At 44.5% G+C, this 15,978-nt stretch overlaps 1 protein-coding gene across 4 annotated transcripts in view; it reads left to right on the forward strand.

Moving 5' to 3' along the window:
* The window catches only part of immp2l (inner mitochondrial membrane peptidase subunit 2), a 211,776-nt gene that overhangs the window by 36,752 nt on the left and 159,046 nt on the right, over positions 1–15,978 (forward strand). The gene's annotated exons all lie outside the window — the stretch shown is intronic.

Consider the following 15,978-nt stretch of genomic DNA (forward strand, 5'->3'; position numbering starts at 1 on the left):
GAAAAGAGATGTTTCTAAAAGTGTGTTCCTGTCGGCGCACAGAGCAGAGCAGCTCCGAACCCTAATTTAGCCTAATCTGAGTCTGAGTGCTGCTCACTTTGAGCCCCTATATTGTAGCTGAATGCATAAAGAGGCCTCTTTCTGGAGGAGGGGGGCGATCAGGCAGAGCAGCATCACACAGCTGCACAGGCATATGCAGATGGAAAGGGAAATGGGGACGCTGGTCGTGTAAAGTTCACCTGAGTGCAGAATCTCTCTGACATTTAGACTCGATCTGCCGTTTTTGTGGCATTATCAGCTCAGTGCACCTCAGCCCTCCTCCCGTCTCTGCCTTTTTCTCTGTTTGTCTTCCAATCTTAAATCACCACCTGTTTACGTGGCAGCCCTTTGAAGAAGAGGAGGATTTTTCCTCAAAGCAGCAGATGGCGAGTCCTCCACATGTGAAAGTGATCTGTATCGCCTCACCTCATCACTGGGGATTGTGTTCAAATCTCTCGTAAAGCCGCGTCTATCATCCTCCGACGTCGCCTCGGATTTAAATTTCAAACGTGCGGCTACGCTGCGGGCGAGGCCGACTCGGGCTTGTAATTGGCACTCGTTTTAAGGAAGATCGTTCGGGGGAATATGCCGGTCCGTAGAGTAAAGTCTTATTTACAGAAGGCCTCTCAAGTTGGGCACGTGCTGGCGAAGGAAAGCGATTGCGTCCCTTTCTTTCTGGAGAGCTCGGCGCTTCCGTGGCTGTTTGTCATGCTCTCGGTGAAGACCATTACAAACCTGATTGATTTTACGTTCGACTGTGAGCACAACCATTTTCCTCTGAGCGGCCTCGGAACAGATTTGTGCAAAACATCATTTTCTCCATGACGGGGAAGAAATGTTTCAGGCGAGTTATAAATCTGCGACACGAATGACGTATGGAGTCCCGTGCTCCCACGCTCCTTTTGTTTTGTAGGGTTTGAAAGCTTTAATGACGGCTATCCTGGATCATCGGGTAACGGTGGTGACATGTGCCCCAACCCAAAGTTAGTTAGATATGAACTTAGTGCATCTTTCTCACCACTTCTCCAGACTTTTGCCTCAGAGGCAAAGTGATGTCCATTCAGGTTCAGCAGCCTGGAGAAGCGCCAGGAAAGCACCGAAAATTCATCCCAGTACTGTTGTCTGTGAACTGGGTGTAACACTGGTGAGAAGAGTCACTTTTACCAACTCCCAGCTCCTCCTGTTACATTTTAGAGGCGATCTACTCCAACTTTCCTTATTTTCTGTCAAACACATCCTGTTCCACAGCTGGATGAGTGGGAGAGATGTGGTCGGAAGACCCACCCACCTGCTGGTCAGGCCTTCTGTTTATGAGGGGAATCATAAAGGCAGAGGAGCTTCAACTGCTCATGTCAAATGGAGGATAAACTGAGGGGCTGTGAGACCCTGTGTGAGATATATGATGATTATGAACTGGAAGTGGAAATGAGCATTGAGCATGAGTCCCTTTAATAAGTTACATTTTTGTGATGTGCTGGGTTCATGTTGTAAAGGGGACAGTCACGCAGCTGCAGACTGACGTCCTTTTTGTAAAGAGTCGTCTGCGTTGCCAACTGGAGACACGCAGAGAAACGAAACCTGAAATAATTCAATTCAACTTTATTTACACAGCACCAAATCACAACAGAAGTCGCCTCAAGGTGCTTTATATCATAAGGTAGACCTACAATAATACATACAGAGAAAAACCCAACAATCATATGGCCCCCTATGAGCAAGGACTCATAAAAAGAAAAAAAACTCCCTTTTAACAGGAAGAAACCTCCGGCAGAACCAGGCTCAGGGAGGGGCGGGGCCATCTGCTGTGATTGGTTGGGGTGAGAGAAGGAAGACAGGATAAAGACATGCTGTGGAAGAGAGACAGAGATTAATAACAGATATGATTCGATGCAGAGAGGTCTATTAACACATAGTGAGTGAGAAAGGAATCATGTCAAGTAAAGACTGTTGCAGCTGGTCAGGTGATCTGTTTTATGAAGTCCTGTGTTCTGTAGTTTCCCTGAAATCACCTTCATGAGGTTTTATTCTTGGCATCAGAGTTGGAGATCCTAATCACGAGTCGTGAGTCAGTCTGACCTGGTCGAACGTTTCACTGTCGTTCTTATTTTTCTAGCTCAGACTGGAAATACTCTGAGTTTAACAAAACACTCAAATAATGAAGGAGAGGATGCTAAAATATATAAATAAAATGTAAGTACAGGTTACACTTGTTTAATGTTGGGCCTTTCCTAAACCTGATGTAGGTTTTTGGTGTCTGAACCTAACCTGCGAGTAAGAATAAAACACAAATATCACAAATATGAAGCAAGACACAACCTGATAAACTTGTGACTAATGTCGGATTTATGCTGAAGTTTAGAAACAGGGCTGTGAAAAAAGGATTTGGCCACATTCTGATTTCTTACTTTTATGTTGTTTCAGTTCATCAAACAAATTTTAATATCAGACAAAAGATAACCGAGTAAATACAACACGAGTTCAATTTCACAATCCAGACCCAACCTGATCTCTGTCACACCTGCTGAAACAAATAAAGTGAAGCAGGCTGAAAGATCTCAAACAGCAGCACATCACGCCACGATCTAAAGAACCAGAGTCAGTGACATCATCAGTCTGAAGGGTCACAGAGACTTTTTAAGGCTTTGGGACTCCAGAGAACCACAGTGAGAGCCGTTACCCACACATGGAGGAAACCTGGAACAGTGCTGAACCTTCCCAGGAATGACCAACCAACTAAAATTACTCCAAGAGCATCGACGATTCATCCAGGAGGTCACAGAAGAACCCAGAACAACATCTACAGACGCTCGAGTCTCGTCACATCTGCATCAAACTAACAGTGTTTCATAAAGAGATCACAGCAGCAGGCACGGTGGTGGTGGTGGTGTGATGGTCTGGGCTGCTCTTCCTCGTCAGGACATCATCCTTCTGACGAAGGAGGATGATGTCCATCAGCCCAATGATCCAAAACACAGCAGCAAGTCCACCTCTGATCGAAAAAAGGAAGGTTTCGGAGCGGACGAGTTGAAGTCTGGACTTAAAACAGATTGAGGTCATGACAAAGAATCTCAGGCGTGATATGAAGGAGTCACTGAGGTTGTTAGGTTCAGGGGCAGGTAGCCTCTACATAACTTTAACACATAATTCCTCCTCTTGATGTCCCGTGTGCCAAACTACCAGCTCGCCGGCGCCGTCTGCCATGTTGGTTTTGATGCGCTGCGATGAGAGTGTGATTCTAGAGGCTGCACGTATGTGGATGGTATGAAATGAGAAGGGGCTGCCTTTGCATTGTGACATGTGCTGTTTACACGTCTGCTCTCTGCTGAGTCATGGCGAGCTGAAATCTACATGTCGTGTTTCTGGGGGTTGCCGGTGTTGTTAGAGGAGGACGCGTGGAAACGTCTTCCCAATGTGTTGATTTGTGGCAGTTTGTGCAGCACAGATTTGACGTGTGTCTCAGCTCCTGAGGGTATTCACGGGCTCCCCAACAGGACGTTCGAGTGTTAATTTCATTCCCTGGTTATTATCGTAATGAGATGAAATGTAAGCCTGACTGTTATAATCACGGGCTTCATTCCCACGTCTGTAATCTTCAGCACCTACGGCACACGGAGACTTTTAAGGTGTGAAACTAAATTGGAAGCAAAAATCTTCCCCCTCTGCAGCTCTTTGAGCATCGTTTCATCCTTCAACAGTTACTTTTAATAAGCATTGTCGTTTCAGTGCTGTGCAAAGACTCTTTCTTGTTATCTTTCTATACCTACATGCCTCTTTCTCCAAAGTCTCCAGAGATCAGGACACATGTCAAAGTCTCACTTATTTATTTATTTCATTTAGTTGTTTCTTAAAATTATTATTATTTTCTGAGGAATGAGGCGTAGACTGTTGAGGTGAGGAAGCAAAAAGCCTGTGGGGTTTCTATAAGCGTCTCAAATACAGATGCAAATGACAGGAGAGAAGAAACCCGGTGAAAACAGCGAGGCAGAAATAACGAAGGGAATCAAAGAAATGAGTGCTGTGCTTGTGTGCTGAAGGAGTTCAAACTGAAGGAGCTGAAATAACAGTTATTGGAACAAATTGCATTTTTGTTGCATGTTGTTTAAAAAAAGGTGAAGTATTCCTCGTGCTGCCACAGCATGAGGAAGGTTTCCTTCGTCTAAAAGAGGCGAATCACAGCAGAAATCTTGGGGTCACTCTGTAACACTACTGCAGTGATATTCACTCATACTCAAAGAAAATTAAAAGCTGTTTGGATTTGCTAACCTTAGTATTGTAACTGAGGTGTTCATTGATCAGCACACTAACATGGGTGGATGTCCACAGCCCCGTTTATTTTAAAGGTCGACACTTAGGATGAATTTTGAGACATAAAATTACAAAAAGCTGCTTTGGATCTTGCAGAGTCCGTTCAACTTTCCAGTCCCCAGATTGTGTACAATGTTTTTGTCTTTTAGTATAAATCATTTTCTTCTAGTGGAAGCTCGTCTTATCCAGTCTCGTTGGTCACCAAAAACAATGCTATCAGCTTATTGGTATTTTAAAAAAAATCTTTAAAATCAGCTGTTTTTAAAATGTTTGAATCTTTCTGTCGCGGCAGACGTCACATCTATAGATTCCAAAAAACAGCCAGCACCAACACAACGGCCAACAGTCGTTCAAGGTGTTTTATATTGTAAGGTAAAAACTGTTCAATTATACAGAGAAAGCCTAATCTTGAAAGTAGAGATAGTGTCTGTCTCCTGAATCCAAACTGGAAGCTGGTTCCACAGAAGAGGGGCCTGAAAACTGAAGGCTCTGCCTCCCATTCTACTTTTAAATACTCTAGGAACAACAAGTAGGCCTGCAGTGCAAGAGCGAAGTGCTCTAATAGGGTGATATGGTACTACAAGGTCATTAAGATAAGATGGGGCCTGATTATTTAAGACCTTGTATGTGAGGAGCAGGATTTTGAATTCAATTCTGGATTTAACAGGAAGCCAATGAAGGGAAGCCAAAACAGGAGAAATCTGCTCTCTCTTTCTAGTCCCTGTCAGGACTCTTGCTGCAGCATTTTGGATTAACTGAAGGCTTTTCAGCGAGTTTTTAGGACATCCTGATAATAATGAATTACAGTAGTCCAGCCTGGAAGTAATAAATGCATAAATTGTGTTTCTGATTGGACAAATGTCCTCAGTGAAGGATGTGCCCTGATCAAACATGGCAGCAAAAACCAACACCGGGCCATGATGGCAACACTGTAGCACGTGTGTTTAATGGGAACCAATTATACCAGTCTGACACGATGTTTAGGTCGTCGTTGGTCGAACAGGAGGTATGCAAACTATGCTGCAGTACTTCCTCATTAACTTAAAAACCTATCAGCTGAATTCAGCCATAAATAAAGCCAGAGTGTCTTTTACTGTAACGCATATTAGGAAGAACTGCCTCCTAATATTTGGAAAAAAAAGACTCGTGCTCTCAGATTCACTTGAAGTTTCATATCCCTGCACTAAGATGAGTATCTGTGGAGTAATAATTCTCCAATCGTCGTGGAGTGATGCTCAGCAGATGTGTGACGTGCTTTTAAAACCATTTCACCTTTCAGGTAGATTTTTACTCTTTTCTCATGCTGTCAGCCTTAAATGACTGTTATTACTTATCATCAGTGTCACACATGTAACCAGTAGGTGGCCGCCTCTAAATACCAGTAGGTTCCTATAACCATATTAAATGCAGGTCACTCTGCCCCATTGAATAGAAATAATGGGTTGAGTGTTTCCAAGTGAAAATAGCAGGAAAATGACACATTAGGTGCTGATGGGCAGCAGACGCATGTCATCCTGCAGGCTGCTAATGGTAACGTGTGAGTTAGCTGCACTCGCTCAAACATTAGAGACCGATAACAGGGAAGAGGTTTAATGTTGTATTTTAATGGTTGTTTGGTTTGTTTCATTCCAATCTTGGACTACAAGAAAGTTTCAATAGTAATTAAGTAACGATTTAATTGATTCAATTACTGGTCATGTCTTGTTTGTGAGGTGTCAAAAATTGATTGTGTTGAGGAAAACATTGTAGGTTTTTATAAAAATATAGACGCATTAAGCATGTATGGTAGCACTGACACACAAAGCGCAACCTTACAACACACCAACACAACCGGCCAACAACAGCGACCACCAGTAACGCTGCCAAAAAACCACCAAGCAGCGGCAACAACAGGCCAAAGACGAGAACAAGAAGAAGAAGCAAGTGCCGTCGGCTGCAGGCGTTCGCCAACAGCAGCTTCACTTCATGTCAAGTGGCTTCATTGTCATTCCAACCGTGTGCAGAGCTACAGTACACAGTGAAACAAGACCACGGTGCTACATATGACAGACAGTCAGCACACGACTACATAAAGTGCTATGTGTAAAACTGCAAAACAAAGGCGTGCAACACCAAACAGTGCAATAGACTGAGGACTGTGCACAAAGTAACTTGGTGTATTCATGCACACGTGGTACATTTACCCAGCCTGCTTGTGCAGCTGTGACAGATTCTTCTCATCATGGTGGTAACCAGCGACTTTGACAAACTGGTGATATTTGATGTTCTGGGAATGACAAAGAAGTTCAAACATCATCAGTAGGGTTGATATACGCCTGTTTACACACTGTAGTATTTACTGCTTTAAATGTGATTGTTTACATAACAAAGACATGATTTAATAGTAATCGCAGATTACTGGCTAGAAGCTCGAGGAGGCGGTGCTTACTGTGGATGCAAGGCTTTTATTAACGCAGCGTTGGCCGAGACGAGCTGTTTGATCAAAAACAGAAAGAGGAAACCGAATGTTGGATTTCTGCTTTAAGGCTCAGAAACCATAAAAATAACACGATTTCACTCATAAGATGAACCTGAAAGAACATTAGATTTTTCTATAACAAAATTGTGTTTTCCCACTTTTGCGCCTGAAACTCACTTTAATGGAAACCAAATTAACTGGACTTTACTTCCCCGCGGCAGTCACTACACCTTCACGGTACGATCGCACAGCTTCACACATTTTGTCTTATTTTCTCACACGGTTTAATCTGCTGTCATGCGTCAGACAGCAGCTGCCTCCTTCAACACATTTCATAAAAGAGAGGGCGAGCGAGGAAATGAGCGGAACGGCTGCGGTGTCTGTGTTCACCCGCTACGTTTATATATTTATTTCTCATCCGATTCCTGTTCAGCAGAGCAGGAAATGAAGTATTCACATCTTCTTAGAGCTCAGATTTATGGCCTTGCTGATTGCTAATTGGCTAGTGAATAATCACGTGTAGTACAGTGAAGACCAGAGAGCGGAGGGACCTCGTTACTGTGGTCTACTGCTGAAGACAAACATGATGGATTTTAAAGTGTTTGTGACGTTCCTCCTCATCTGTCTCAGGTTGTCATTAAAGGTCTCTTGCACTGACACTTGGATGAAGTTCATCACACGGCCATGAAAACTTAGAAGTGAATGTTTTAGATCTCGTTTTAGAACAAGAGTGCATGGTTTCATTGTTTTCAGTCTTCATCTCCAGAAGTCAAGCTTTATTAGCATAGCTCGCCATAATAAATGGATGAATTTGAAGATTATGTTCAGAACTTACCTGCCAATCATCTGCTTTGATCGTTAAGTGTCATCAAGCGTTCAGTAATGGCTGCCGCCCGCGAACGAGAAACTCTTCACAGCTAATTATGTGTCTTTGTTGATGGTAAATAATCATTTAGGTCAAACAGCATGTAAGCATGCAGAGTGAAATGCTGACATACGTTTATGCTAACGCAACAAGCCAGAGTCCGCTCTTTGTCCCACTGCCAAAGTATAATTATAGCACAGTTGGTGGAGAATAGCAGGAGACCCAAATCTGAGAGACGGCACATGGAGTCCATGCTGGGCTCTGAAACTAATTTCCATTAAACTGGTATTAAAGGCGGGTTAATTAAATGGGCCCACAGAGGTTTCAGCCTTAAAGAAGCACAAACACTTCTCAGCTTCTCAGCAGTGAATGAGACATACAGCTCAGTTTACCTGCTGGGAGCACACCTGATATATATAATACATGCAGTACATGTATGTTCTGTACACATGTGCTGTTTACCTTCAGATCCCCCCGGTCATCATCTCCCTGATCAAACACTTTCTCAATCAGTGCCCCCCCCCCCGTCACTCAGCACCTGATCCCCCACAGGGCGTATTCAGCCCCCACTGCACAGTACACCTATGACTGCACACCAACCCACCCAACCAACGTCATCATCATGTATACCAATGACACCACCATGGTTGGGCTCATCTCTGATGGAGACGAGACAGCGTACAGGGCGGAGGTAGAGAACCTGTCCTGCTGGGGCTCAGAGAACAACCTGAAGCTGAACATCCTTAAAACCAAAGAACTCATAATGACAGACACAGCTCCACTCTCCTGTCGTTATAAATGGAGAACAGGTGGAATCTGTCTCCACCTTCAGGTTCAGTTACCTTTGCAGATGAAGAATCAAAAGTTAATCCCAGTTGTTGCACTGACAGATGGATTATCACTGACTTTGGTTAATCTCAAGATTGTGGCTTTTAGTGAGTCCTGTTTCCCTGAAACACCAGTACGAGAGCCCGCTTCACCCTGTCCGTGCGATTAGCCTGTGGCAGGTGCTAACTGTCATCTTCCCACAGCCTCCCCGATGCCTGTTCAACCTAACAATACCACTGAACACACTAATCACAGCTCTCGCCTACAGTCCTTACTTGCTGGGTCGTTTTTAAACTCTAAGTGCTCGTATCTACTGCTAATGGATTGTTAATTTCAGAGTCCAGAGCAACCAATGATGGCTTTCTGTTGAGGACCTGACTTTGGCACGTACAGTGACTTTTACGTCACTGAGTCAAACACGTCAGGCTGGTTATGTGGTTATGTCAGGTTATGTGTTTTCACAGGAATATTCAGTAGAAATATGTTGTACAGTTATAAGTGCAGAAGTGAATCTTTACATTTATGTTAGCTTTTCATCGAATGTCTTTCTGAAATACTCACGAGCTTTCTTTGAGCCGCAGCTGGATAAAAAAATGAATCCAAAAATCTCACGAGCAGCATTCAGCAAGTCTACGACCCAAAGTATTTGTGCATCCCACTCCTGCTGACCTGCCTGGTTGCTGTCCAGCGATTGGTCACCACGCTGTCTCCTTGTGAGATCCCTGATTGGACATCCTACAGCCGGTACTTCAGTTACCGATCAAATCAAAGAGTGTAATCAGACATCTGTATGATTACAGGTGTAACTGTGACTGATAACCAAGATAAATGAGTAAAGTCACACATCTGTTGCTGTCGAACTACTTCCATTCAGGGTCTAACCAAAACCTCAGAGTCTCCTCAGACAGCCATGTAGTTGCTGTGCGATGAGACTCATATGGTTTGTTAAGTAATTATTAGAAATGGAGAGTGCTAAATACAACAAAACATAATGTCCTGCCTGCACATGCTTATCCACGCCTGATATTGATGCAATTAAAAGATAAAACTCTCGGAGGCAAACCCATTTATTTCTCTTTCTGTCTGCGTCCTTTCTTCTCTGCATGCTGGCTAATACGGGAGACGTCATCAGCGTCCAACCTCTTTGTGTTTCTCCCAGTATCTCGTACTGGCATCAAAGCGGCACACGGCTCTCCTACCTGAGCGAGCGGGGAGTTACATCCATGTGTAATGTTTCCTCGTCCGCCCGTTTAGTGGTGGATCTCTCCCTCCCAGCACCCGTTAGTCAGTTGACATATTGAGGGCACGATGAAGGCTGTATGTTAACGCCGCAGGGAGCGACACACTTAAAGGAAGCAGGTGGGAAAAGAAAGGAAAAAAAGTTCTTTCTATCAGGATGTCGTTTCATCTTTTTGGCATAAATACACAATAAAAATCCCACATTTGAAATGTGGATGCCGTCACAGAGTGACTAACCCAGCCCAGTGTCACCTCAGAGCGCTTTATTAGTGTAGGGCCGGAGGAGAGTTGAGTTCAGCTGTAACTCTGCAGTTTAAGGCGTTTCTGTTTGCTGGCTCTGTTTAGTCATGTGCTCATCATGCATGGGTGTGTGCTTTGCTTCCAGTTAAAGTGCTACACCTGAGAAAAACTCCTTCTCAAAGGATTTCAGGGCGATTGCACCTTTGCGCTGTTTAGGCCAGATGCAAGGAAGCCACACACGATGGTTTGAGCTCATCATGTGGCGATGAGCTGGAAGTCCCAGCTGCTCCACATCCTTTAACCCAGCGCTGGAAACGAGCTTTGATCCAGGCTAATTCCTCTGCTGCCAGGAGGCGTCCCCCCGCCCCCCGAGCTCCCAGCAGGCTTTGTGTCGCCAGCGTTTTAACACAGTTACGTTAATTGATCCTGTGGTGATGCTGCGTTAAAACCAGAGCTGGGAATTAAACAGAAAGTGTGAACACGCGCTGCACAGGAGTCCTGCTCTAAACCTTCATGTGTGCTTTCACTCTGTCATCATCTGCAGCCACACGTCATGAAGAATTAGCGGAGGAATTTCTTTTTATATGCCTGAGTTATAGAACCAAGAAGTGGAATTTTGAGTGTAGTTTTACTGTTGAATCAATACATCGTTTTATAGAGGCGAGAAATTTACTGCAGTGCAATATGCAGCGTAGCAGCGCTCCATTAAATCACAGCTCCCAGCAGCTCATTTCAAGGTAATGATGACAAATTAAAATGACATAAAATAAAGTAAATTTAAGATCATATTTTTAATGCTGGCTTTTAGCTCTTGCATGCAGACGTGCTGATGGCGTCCGTGCGCTCGGAGGATTACCTTCAGCTTAATGTTCTTCGGTTTAAGTCGGAATTAAAGTGGAAGCATAAACATGGATGTGGGTTTATGGATTTGTGACTTTGCTCAACTGTTTTTTTTCCACAAAAGCTGTTTAAGATTCTTCTTCTTTGATTTTGGGGTAAGACTGTTGATGATGAGATGACAGGCGAGTGAAGTTTAGATATTTGCTGCTGTTACTGAGTGCGTGTCCATCTCAATATTTCTCACCGTTTTCCTCCAGTGTCCGAACAAAATAAAACAGTTAAACCAGTTAAAAATGGGTTTTTCCTTTTCCACGGATGCAAAGAAGACATTTGAAGCAAAAAGTAGAAAATGCAACAATATTGTTGTTTGTTGGCGTCCATAAGTTTGTTGTACATGTACAATGACATTGAGAGGCTTTTCTATTCTGATGTGCCGATCACAGTGTGTCAGGTGCTTGTTTTTATCACGTCACTGCAGCAGGTAGTCGGGCTTCAGAGACCCAGGATGGGCTTGCGTTCCCCTTCCTGCTCACTGGAAGCTTAGCCTGCTCTAACACTCAGTTTAGCTTCACCTGTTTTTCTGCAGTGAAAGCTTTGATAAATGGCCGGCGCTGAGCAGTCACATGGTCAGTTTGTATTTTTGGATGTGTGGTGGCTCAGCCCTGAATCTCAGACTGAAATGGATGATTCAACCTTCAACCCGTGATGAAGCTTTTCTCTCTGCGTCCATCACCACACACTCGATTCTGCATTACTTTGTATTTTATGCTTTGATGGTTGAATTCGATCCAGGAAATGATTTCCCATCAATACTAATAAATTCCATTCAGGTTTATTTATTCGTATGGTGCCAGTTTACAACAACGGTCACCTCATTGCACTTCATGTTGTAGCGTAAAGAGTTCAATAATAGAGAGAAACCCGAACAATCCGACATCCTGCTACGAAGGAAAAACTCGCTTTTCACAGGAAGTGACCTCCGGCAGAATCATCTGCATCCGATGGAGCCTCTGTTCAGTTTCTCTCACAACATTTTAATATTTTACTTTTTATTTTACTTTAAGACCAGAGACTAAAACTGGAACAATGAATGATCTGTGGATGTCTTTGTGGTTCCTTAACTAAAACTACACTAAACTCTGTTTGTTTTATGTAAAATTTAAATTTTACATAAAACAAATAAATTTTAAAGTCTCTGAATTTATCATCTTTTCCCCTCAATTCTTTATTCTAGATCCGTTCACCACTTTAATCATAGAAAACATCCAAGTCAGCGTTGGAAGTGCTCCGTGATTTTCTCAGATATCACCCCGTGTGTGTCACAGTCAAAAGAGAACAGTGCCAAGAAAAGACTGTAAATAGAGTCCTGAGTGATGGGGGTCGCTCAGGCCGTGGCTCAGATTGGTGGGTGGGGGGTGATGGTGTTTGTTAACAGTCTGAATGGCCCGGGTGAAGAAGCTGTTAGTGAGGCTGGAGGTGTGGGACCTGATTGACCTGAGGCGCCCACCGGAGGGCAGCGGGTCAAACAGGTGGTGGGCGGGGTGTGAGGGGTCACCTGTCATGGGCCTGGGGTTTGGTTTTTTTTACCATTACAAATAAGAAAAATATTCCTCAACTTCCACATGCTGTATTAAATGTTATGTTTTGGCCAGGAAAAAATGTGATGTGTATTCATTTGATTATACAAACTTTATGTGCTTGATTTGCTTTGTGGGGGCTAAAACAAATAACCGAAGCAAAGTGTTAAACTTTGGTGTTTCCTGGTGAGAGGCTGCGCGTCCATCAACAATGCAAATGGAAATCAATGCCTCAGGAACAGGAAATCGTTGGCGTCCAAATGAAAGAAGGTGGAAATGCCAGTCACACCCCAGGAGGCTGATGGATGGAAAGAAGAGGCCTCCTGGACGCCCAAACCCTCGAGGTCTGGACGGGAATACAGAGAGCGCGGCAACCGTGTCCAAGGAAGATCCTGCATCTCCGGAGTTTGATTCAAACAGACAGGACACAAAGATTAAAAACCAACATTACTTAATATAGAAATGGAAAGAACTAAAATTAGGCCAAACTACAAGTGCAGTAATGTTACAGTTGTTCTTAAATGCAATTTCTGCAAAGAGAAAGAAATGAAGTCATGATTTTTGAAACTTCTGCTCCGTTTAACAAGCCATCCAGTAACATCTAGTTTCATTTCCACAGGCTCCAAAATTGAGGAAGTCGCACTAAAATAATCGAGCTGGATGAATGGCACCAAGGCCAGAGGCAAGAGTGTAAATTTACTTTTAAAAGGACAGTTCACCCCAACACAAGATGATTGCAGGCTGTCTGTATAAAACCAGTGAACCTGAGACTGACTGAGCTAGCTCGAACAATCAGTTCACAACATGAATGAATGTGGTTCATCCGTGTGCTGGACGGTTAAACGCACAGTGACAGCGGCGCTCTTTGCCGTTAAACAGTGAGTGTTTCCCAATCGACGTGCCGGAGCGTCCGTCCCTCATCCATCTGCTACTGAAATGTCAGCGTGTGAGTCACCTAAAGGACCAGTCGTTTTAATCGAGGTCTGCGTTGCCTCTGCTTCGGCCGCGGGAGACTGATGACTGCCGTCAGGGGAGGGGAGGAAGAGGAGACTGGTAGAGCAGCATCCGTCCGTTGCCTTGGTGACTTGGTGAAACTGTACAGACGGGAGGAGGAGGGGGAAGCAGCCAGGTTGATGTGACTGACAGATCTGGTACAGAGCGCACAGAACGAACGGAAGTGGCAGCGAGAAGAAAGAAGCTCTGAGACGCCGACGAGGCGAGCGCTCATCTGCTTCACGTGGGCTCCTCCTCTCTGCGCGCCCTCGCCTCATGAGCCACGAGAAGACGATTTGATGCTCAAGTTTCCAGACTGTGGGTCATCCCTATCAGAGGCTGCGTGAAACTTTCACAGCATCGGTGGAATATAAATGCGTGGCCAGCTGAGGCCCGCATGTCGCTTTTTATTAAGAGATTAGCAGGATAACTCCTCACACGATACTCGGGGTCCTTGTGTTGCCACAGAGCTGCCCTTGGTGCGCCTTTGTCATTCGTCACGTTTAAAGCAGGGCTGTCGAGGAGAGGTGGATGTTGTTGCGGGAGGGGGTCGAGGGCGAAGCAGCCTCGAGCTACGGGTCATATTTCATCGTTTAAGCGGCGCATCACCTCCAAACTCCTCGCTGCCCGGCTCAGATGAAAGATAGCAGCGGGAGGCTTCACGCCAAAGCTTTGAGGCCTGTTCATCACATCAGTGACTCGGGCTCTCCGAGGACTCGGAGAGGACCACACCTCGGGCAACAAAGCCTAGCAGCGAGGCGGGGAGAGGGGGGAATTTGTAATGTCACTGGTAGATGCTGTGAGGTCTCAAACATTCATCTTTACTGACAGCGAGTGTCGGCAGGAGCAGAATCTGGGTTCCTGCTCATGTGAGATCAGCACAAACAGCAAACGTGCAGGGACCCTCTGCTGTGTGACATTTGAGTCAGATAACTTGATGCGTACAGCACGTCTGGACTGCAGCAAGAACGATTTGGGATGATTGATGAATTATAGTTTCTAAGGTGTTTGGAAATCTCCTTTTTTCACTTCTGTTATCTCCTCGAAACTGACGAGGAAGCAGGAAGAGGTCCTCTGCATCTCAGCCTGCTGTGGGCATTTTTCACCGTGTGGCTTAACCTCGAGACGAGTTGTGTCGCCCGGTGAATCGTCTCCTTAGGAATCGGTGATCTGTCGAAAATGCTACAGCATATCTGGAGATTTGATAGTTACCGTCATGTGAAAAAGGCATTTCTGATACGACTCTGCAGTTCTGTTAAAAACCAAGTCCGCATTCACTGCTTCCATAGGAATTAAGAGGAAAATTACCAGCCATGGTGAGCGTGGAGGAGGAGGGATGATGATCTGAGTGGACCATGAGCTCCTCTGTAGAGTCAGTGTGAGGCCGTGTGTCCCACAGCTGAAGCTTGGACCAAACCGGGTCATCAACAGGACAAAGATCCAAGCACAGCAGCAGATCTGCAACAGAACGACTGAAGGAGAGAAGAATGGAGCTGCTGCAGAGCTCAGAGAGCTGTGCATGAACGAATGCAGCAAACTTCAATGAGGCGACGCAACGCTGTTTTTTTTTTTTTGTTTTGTTTTGGTTTTTTTTGTGTTTTATTAATAGAAAATATTGATTTTATTCAGTAATTCAAAGGTTCAGTACCAGAGTGTGTAAAATCTCAGTAAACACAGACGGGTAAATCAGTGATGTGCAGCATTCATTGACTAACAAACATGTAAACAAATAAAGATGAACACACACTGGACAGAAATACCAAAAGTTGAAATGATGGTTTCAGTGCAAACTGTGACTAAAGTGTGCGTCTGTGATTTAATTATCATAGAGGGAGGTGTGAATGTAAGCTGAGGTAGAAAGGTGTGAAATTAAATGTGAGTGTTTCTATAGCGAGCAGTCGTCTTTAATAAGCTTCAGAGGATAATGACAAGAAATACAAATGTGAGCGGAGTGCTTCGGTGTTCAGGCGGAGCTCAAAGTCCCACTTAGAAAGAGATGATCTGATGATGTCCCGACTATTTGTGATCCGGTCGGTCCATTTACCATCAGCCTACTGTGAAATTCATTTAAATATCAGCTGCTAGTTTGCCTTAAAACAATGATCAAAATTAAGAAATAAGAATAACAGGAAAAAAGGCTGGATGATGCCCATCAGTGAAATCAAAGTCTGCATGCTGGCAGTCTGATCCAAATGAACCTAAGTCATAGCTGTAGACCGTGTGCCAGCACGTATACAGATGGGTGCAGCTGCTTTAGATCCATGCATCAGTTTGGCTGCGAGGTGAGCTTTTTGGTTGCCACGGTGTTTGTTCTCTTGGGATCCACATCTGGATGAGAGAAGCTGGTTGGATCCATCAACGTGCAGGTGCACCGCACAGGTGCTCATCAGTGTTGGGAAGAAATCTGTCAGGTGACAACATCAGTTTGAACACAGAGGCTGTCCCTAAAAGCCTCTCGCTGCAGTCTCGTTTTGCTCTATAGTACAGTCTCCAGCCAGGGATGCTACCTGCTGCTGTTGCTATGGTTACATTTCTGCCAAACTCATTTTCTTTCCCCCCGCCATCAGATCTCAGTGAGTTACTTTAGCGTATGG

This window comes from Oreochromis niloticus, linkage group LG7 (genome assembly GCF_001858045.2).
Source record: "Oreochromis niloticus isolate F11D_XX linkage group LG7, O_niloticus_UMD_NMBU, whole genome shotgun sequence".
In the NCBI taxonomy this organism is placed as follows: Eukaryota; Metazoa; Chordata; class Actinopteri; order Cichliformes; family Cichlidae; genus Oreochromis; species Oreochromis niloticus.